The sequence below is a fragment of the Lactuca virosa genome, chromosome 6 (assembly GCF_052849685.1).
Source record: "Lactuca virosa cultivar CGN04683 chromosome 6, Lactuca_virosa_CGN04683_v6, whole genome shotgun sequence".
Taxonomy (NCBI): Eukaryota; Viridiplantae; Streptophyta; class Magnoliopsida; order Asterales; family Asteraceae; genus Lactuca; species Lactuca virosa.
Genome location: NC_136431.1, coordinates 85,393,477 through 85,401,730, shown reverse-complemented (window position 1 = coordinate 85,401,730; position 8,254 = coordinate 85,393,477).

Here is an 8,254-nt window from a genome sequence, read left to right as displayed (position 1 = left end):
TTTTTTAAGAAAAATAGTTGTAATTTGAATGTTTGTTTATTTATTCTATTTAATATACGGATATATTTAAAGAAAATAGTTGTTTACAATATGGTTATATATTTTTAGTGTAAATGTTGGTTTACCCATTGTTAATATGTTGTTTTGTCAGCATGATTATAGAAATTTAAATGTTAAAGTTGTTGTCAACCTAAAATGATCGGGGTGCAACATTTGGGAAGTATTGGTGGTGTTGCATGGTGCACGACGCGAAATTTTTAGACAGGCTGTATTTGGTTACTTCTTAGACGTCCCTCATTTACAAGGGGACGGATTGATGTTCCATAAGATGTTTATTCATCAACTACGGTCGGACGTTGTACTATCCACATGTGGCATAAAGCGATTATATTTTAGATTGGGGGATACAAAAATGGTTTATGGCCCAGAAGAGTTTTGTTTGATAACCGGGTTTAATTTTGGTTTGTATCCCAAAATGATTGGGAAAAAAGTCTCAGAAAAAAATGTTAGTTGTCAAAAAAATGTTTATTGCGGGAACGTCTATTTCCGAACCATACAAATAGTTTGGTGAAAATCTGTGACTTGAAAAGTTTTATTTTAAATCATTCTTTCTTAGAAGCTACGGACGATGATGCATTTATAGTGTGTCTTATATACGTTTTGTGTGAAGGATTTTTGGGAAAAGAAATAAATGACCGGGTGCCGCATGACTGGTTTTTTTTTTTGCCGAGAATTTGGATTTATGGAACAGGTGCTTTTTTGTCTAGTTTGAAAGTTTCATATTATTAATGTTAATGTATATTATAATTAATTTTTATTTTTTGACAGTTTTGTTTCGGGTAGCTATCTGTGGGAGTTTACCTATGATGACCTTGAGGATACGTGAAACAAGATAGATATATATTTTTCACTGTCGGAGCGTCGCCAAACTTTTAAATACTCTGTTTCTGGATTTACGACACCATTTAGGGTATAAAATTTTATTATTATTTGTAAGACGTTATTGCTATGTTAGTTATTTTAATTTTTATTACTATAATTGTGAAATTGTAGATATGACTATATGAGATGCTTCCAGCTGTTCGTGCTGGATTTGCCTTACGAAAAAACAGAGACACACCTCGGATCAAACGATGGAGTGGTACCAAAAATGTGAAATGGGTTGATGTGAACAAGATTTTTGACATGACAAAGGTTTTTAGATATTATTTTAATTTTATAAAATTGATGGTGAAACAAATGACAGACACGGGACCAAAATGATCCAGCGCGAACTTCTGGCGTACCTGGTGGAAAATCCTCCTCTACAGTTACGATCAAAGCTTGAACCAAAACGACCTCCTTTTCGTTGCTCCATGTAAGTGGTACAGGTGAGTCCATAGTTGCAAGGTAAAATTTTAATGTGATACAATTAAAATGGATATGAATAATTATTTATAGCGGCCCCTTATTGTAACTGAAACTATGTTGTCAAGTCAAACGGTTTTCTTTTCCCAGTGCAATGGCTTGTCAACTCAAACAGTCATATCTTCTGTTGGATACGGTAAACAGCAGTGTATTGTGGTGTCATTCGATGCAATGGCTTGTCAACTCGAACAATCATCTCTTGTGTTCTCAGTTAGTACATTGCGTTCAGTTAAGTTGGACTATGAATTGCAGACAAATTAAAAAATTTGACGGCGATTTTGTGTATAGACTACTATAAATTTACTTTCAGTTAAAAAAACATTTTACTAAACGATATTTTAGTTATTCATATATTATTTTTGACAATTTACTCTCTTTGTTTCACTAAAAATGACTTCAATACCATGGAGCAATGAGGAGTACTTGGTTCTTACTCATGCATATATTCATGTGTACGAGACGAGCAAGTTGAACGATCTAATGTTTTGGACTCGTTTAACCAATATCTTCAACGCTGAAAATCGAATGACTACAACAAACTATCGTGACGAACTAGATATCTTAGCGAAATGGTATGAAATGAAAACTGAAGTTCTATTATTCAACGATCTTTATACCAAAATTGACGACGCCCGTTTAAATGCTACTGAGGAGGTCATCTTGGAAGCTGCTAAGGAGGAATACAAATCATTAAGTGACGGGTCGAAATTCCAGTTTGAAGCCCCTTGGAATATTTTGAAATATGTCACGTTTATTTAGTATGTATTTCTACATTTGTACTAGGTTATTTTCATGTATTACGTCTGTAATAGATGTATCTCCTCTGTTTAATGTTAATTATAAATACCCGTTGCATTATTTTTAACGATGCGTTAGTAACAACAATTCCATGAGCCATTAAACTTAAAACATTACAAATATTCGAAGTCTTTTCCTTAAACTTAAAACATTACTAAAAACAACGCATTAAACTAACAACAATTCCATGAAACATTAAAATTAAAACATTACTACCAACAAAGCATTAAACTTAAAACAATTACATGAGTTATTTTTAACGGAAATAGAGCCGTCTACTTGAAATACTGATTATTTTTAACAACCTTCCAAACGTCCTCATATTCGAAGTCTCTGCCTTCACGCTCCAAGATGTAAAAATTACACGCTCGATTGAACCATGTGACTTCTTCCTTTACATCCATTCATTTACTGACAATATCTGATTGTTGTCGGTGTTGTCCTTCTCCCATCTCATTGTTGAACAAAGCTGTTATGCGGGTCTATTCATCACCTACTAGGCAATGTGGGGGAGCCAGTAACGTTACACCCTCCTTAACACTAAGCCAACATCGTGTTAGAACCAACACCTCGTTTGTCGTCCATGCTCATTTAGAATTGGAACCAGGTACTTCATTCGAAGAAGATCCTGCATTCGATGACATTTCTGAATATGGGAGTTGGTTTCGTTTAGATGATATGGGTGTTCGTTTCATAGATCTTAAACATCTATTTATAATAATAAAAAGAGGAGTTAACAAATCTGACTACGAAATGGTGACATTTGGACTATGATTTGCAGGTTATTGCAGTGACTTATCATGTCAAACAGTCATTTATGTGTTGTCATTTCGAAGTTTGACTACGATTTGCAGGTTACTAGAGTGACTTATCATTAATGTGTAGTCATTTCAAAGTTTGACTATGAATTACAACTCTGACTACGAAATGGTTGCATTTGGACTATGATTTGGAGATTAATAGTATGTGTAAATACGACTTATAGCACCATTTTATTATTGCAAATACTAAATAAAATCTCTACTTTATTATGAGTTCCTCCCAAAAATTCGAAATTTGCTCATGCAACGAAGTAGATTGTTACTACTGTGATCCAGTCGACCCTTTTTTACACCCTCTTCAGCAGGCCCATATATGTCGGATGAAAATTTTGAAGAATTAAAAAAGGCTGAAAGAACAACAAAAACAGGATAAAGAGTCATCCAGACTTCTCAGTCAACGTCGTAATGTTATTGCATCGGAATGCAAACAAGCTCAAGAATGGATAGACATCAATAAAAAGAAAATCAAAGAGCATGAAGAATGGATAAAAAAGACTAAGAAGACAATCAAAATGACTGAAAATTGGCTTGCTGACAAGGACACGGAGATGATACAGCTTAGGGTGCAAAATGATCGTTTGGAAGATAAAATGAGAATTAGGGATGACTATATAACAATCGAGAAAGAAAAGTACCCATTGGAGTTCCCTGAGTTTAAAAATTAGTTAAAAAATTGCTATAACATTATCATGACTTGGGTTTGCTGTTTTTTTAGATTAACATGCTTTTTCACCGTTAATTTCCAAGTATAATTTGCAAACTAAATTAAAATATGAAAGCATAACATCTTATAATATTTAATAAAAACATTACAATACATAATAAGTTAACAACTCATCAACTTAAGGTTGTTTTATATCAAAATCGGCGTCATAGGTTTGTGATCAACTCGCAGAAGCACCGATATTAAATTTCATTTCTATAGTAGAAATTCTCGTGCGACGTGCTCCACTACCGGACGCCCTTCTAGAACAATTGTTTCTCGGGTGCCCTGCTTGACCGCATGTAGAACACTCTTTTCTAATTGGACTCTCGCCTTGGGATGGAATACGGTCTGTGTTTCTTGGCCTGCCTGGGTGACGTTTATCCATTATAGGTGGCTTAACAATCATCAAATCATCGGGGATCTCCCATTCGGATGGCTTTGGCAAAGGGTTTACTGATTCCTCATACGTTTTCCTTAGTGTTTCGGTATAGAAAGCATTTAATGCAAACTTCGAGCAGTCATGGTAATTGTTGACTGTTAACGCTCTTATGACATGACCATAAGGTATGCCATCAAGTTGCCAATGCCTACATGTACATGTCATTTGATGGAAATCAACAATCACGTTTTGTGCCACCTTTTTGACCTCGCATTTCTTACTTGAGATCATGCGAACATCCCAATTACTAAAAGATTTTTTTGTTTCTTTTACAATATTATCGACCCAAGAGGTGAGTGTTGTTGTTGCTTCCGCTTAAAAAATAGAAAAAATTACACAGTTAAGATCAATAACATTTAACAAAAACATTAATATTAAAACTTAATACCTGCAAAGTTACGTCTTTAAAACCACCATTGTTGCATTGTTGCACGAAAAAAAATCGATCAACATAAGTATCGGCACCTAACGTGCGTGTCTAGATAATGCATTTATAGACTCCGCACCGTTGGACGTCATAAGATTGTATCGGTTCCCTCTAAAATGTTCCCTAGACCAAGTTTCAAGATTTATACCTTTTAAGTATTCCCATACCGGTTCTTTTGTCTTTTTCATAAGTTCCATGGTAGCATCAAAACCATTAACTGTATACGCCCTACAAGCCTCCCAAAAAATTCCTTTAAATGTCTTACTCTTCCCGTATCTAGATACTACGTTGAAATACAAATGGACACCACATATTCCGTGATGAGCGTGAGGAAAAATGTTGGCAACGGATGTCGCTATAGATGGAGACCTATCAGATATAATTTTAAGCTCCTCCATATTGCCTATGCAATCACGTAGTTTTTGAAAAAACCATGTCCAAGAATCTGTACACTCATTTTTGCATATACCATATGCAACCGGTAATATTTGGTTTTTTCCGTCTTTAGTAGCTGCAAGTAACATGGTACCTTTGCACTCACCCTTTAGGTGGGCTCTATCTACTACAAGGGTCGGTTTACAAAAATTGAGAAAAGCGCATACCTACAATACATTGTATATCTATTCAAATACACCAAAACAATAATAATAATAATAATAATAATAATAATAATAATAATAATAAAATATAATAATACTAACTGAGAAACCAAGTGTGACGTACAAGAACTCAAACCGATCATCACCATCTGTTTGAATATGTGTCACGGTACCCAGATTATGTTTGACCAAATTGTGGAAATAAGCTGGAAGTTTGGTAAAAGAATCCTCTTTCGTGCCCCTTAACAACAATAGTGCATATTGCTTCGCTTACCAAGCCTGATGGTATGAAATATTGATTTTCAATTGAGCATTCATATCATTAATAATATCTTGTCCCCGATATACTCTACTATAATCTTCAGCCAAAACATTAGCAAGATATTCACCCAAAACATATTTGTTTGCTTGTCGATGATTAGGTTGCAAAATTGTTGAAGAACATGCGTGTACATCAACAAATTTATTCACTTGGAAAATTCTACCATAATTTTTAATTCCTTTTTCTCTTAGGAACCAATAATAATTTTTCGCAACACACACAACCTCATACCTTGATTTGGTGGATCTACTTGTCCTCGTCTGAAAACCTTCTCGAAGACATTTTTTCCCAATAGCCCATTTTAGAAGGTTTTTGTTCTTAAATATACTGAGACATTCAATCTTTTGAAGATTGATGTCTACCATCTGTGTTGGGATATCTTCATTAATATCAACTGGAGATGCTGGTACAACGGGCATACCGTAAAAAAGGTTATTGGGAAACTTAGCTTTAACTTCATCAGCCAACTCATCTCCATCAGAATTGCTTTCTAAGTCGGTTATATCTAAACCTACATCAGCAACATCAACATAATCCCCGTAAACATGCACATTTTCATCTTTTTGAATCATAACTTTTTTCTTTTTTCTTTTATCTACTACACGACTATTCATAACTTTAACTCCTTGTTCGGGAACATCAACACAACGTCCACACACGTCATTAAGATATGTACCAACATCATCATCACCAACATACTTTTAATTCTCAGGATCCACATAGTGAATAAGTGAATACTTAACATTAACATTTTCAGCAACACTATGAAATTGAGGTACACTAGGAGTATTGAAAGTCCCTATTGGATTGTTGCTCCCTTTATCGCTGCATAAATTAGCAACCGGCTCATTTCGACTCTGGCCACCCTCCGTACCTGTATCACCTTCATCAGCCACCACAAACACTTTCATAGCCCTTCCTCCACTACATTTGATTACATTTATCAACATTCTAATATCCATGTCTTCAACCATGCCTATATAATGATTTAATTCAGGATTATGGAAACGAAGATTAATTTTATATTTGTCTAACAAACCGGTTTTGCTTCTCACCAAAGATACAAATTCACTATAACTAATATACTCAGAAAATATCAAAGCGGATTCAGAAATACCTCTCTGTGGACATACGTATTTGAGATTCGTTTCAATAACTTGAGATCTCCCACCAGTTAGAAGGCAAACCAAATTTTCAATCATTTTTTAGAGAGGTTTTAAACAAATTTTACAAAGAAATAACAACTAAACTGATAATTATTTGCAAAATTTTATATATAATAAGGTTATTTCGTAGTCAAACTCATCAATTTCGTAGTAAAAAAAAATTAAGAAAAAAACCTTAAAATCTCAGATGAAAACGAGAGGAAATCGCAGATGGACATAGTCTGTCACACCCCCAAACCAGAACGGTGGAAACGTTCGGGGGCGGAGGACGTCATGTTCAGTATCACAACAATGCATAATAGTAATCAAAGTACAACAACAACCATTGTATTTACAAAGTTATAAGTTTTACATCTGTATTCAAAACATAATGTACATGACACCAAAAGTACAAGTTTTAAAGACATGAGTTTATATAGCTCCGTCTTCTCAAAAGCTGTGGTTGTACCTGTATTACTGTTTCCCTGAGAATACAAGTAGTTTTAAAAAAAATGTCAACAATTAAGTTGGTGAGTTCATAAGCATGTTTATAACTCAAATCCGTTTTCTCGTTCTTTAATAAAGTAAACACGTTTTTCCCAGAAAATCCTATATTTTCTATTGTATTATACGGTAAGCGAAAGAATGAAAGTTTATGTGTTAAAAATGTAGTTTAGTTTACATAAAACCATAAAGAAAGGCGTTTTCCTAGACGAAAATAGTGTTCCGTATTTATACTTGTCAAATATTGTGTTATAGTTTTATAAAGATAAAACTATGTGAAGTTTTACTTTTTTTCATACACTAATCATTTTATTCAATATCAAAGTGTAAGTTATTATAACCATACTAGATGACTTATGATCGCCTAAACACGACCTTCTTCAGGGGTTGTAATTGGTAGGACATTTTTCACCACAGGTCTGCCGACCTAGCTGTTGCAAGCAGCTCTGGTGTGGGATTGTCAGTCCCGTATAGATCTATACACAAGTGTCGCGCTCTCCCTCCAGGAGACTCTGGTTATAATTTCAGGACTTGGGGGTACTTATAAAAGTTCATGAAGGTTGTCTCACAAATGCTATATTGATGATTATGTATAGAATATTGACAAGTTACTATGTAATAAATACTCAGTAGGTCAGTATCATAAACTATATAAGATATAGGTTATATAGTTGTTTTCTGGTTGTTTTCTGAAGAATGTTTTCTACTCGTTTTCCATTAAGTACTCTATTTGTTTTCTTTTACGTGATTTGAAACCAATGAATGAGTTCTCTAAACTATACATATTATAGTTTAACTGTTGGTAATAATCGTTAATACTGTTATTCCATGAAGTTCACTGTTCGTACCAATTACTACTAAACAGTTTCGAAAACCCTATTTATATTTATATAAATGTAATATTTATATAATTGTGATTAATTAGACCTTCGATTAAATAACTTTACCCCAAACCCACAACCAAATAAGGAACAGGAAATTGAGTCAGATTATATATTCTAAATCTTTTGAATCCAAATTATATAATTTACACATATATAAATATGTAATTTTTGATAATTATAACAATTTAAAAACTTTAAAAAC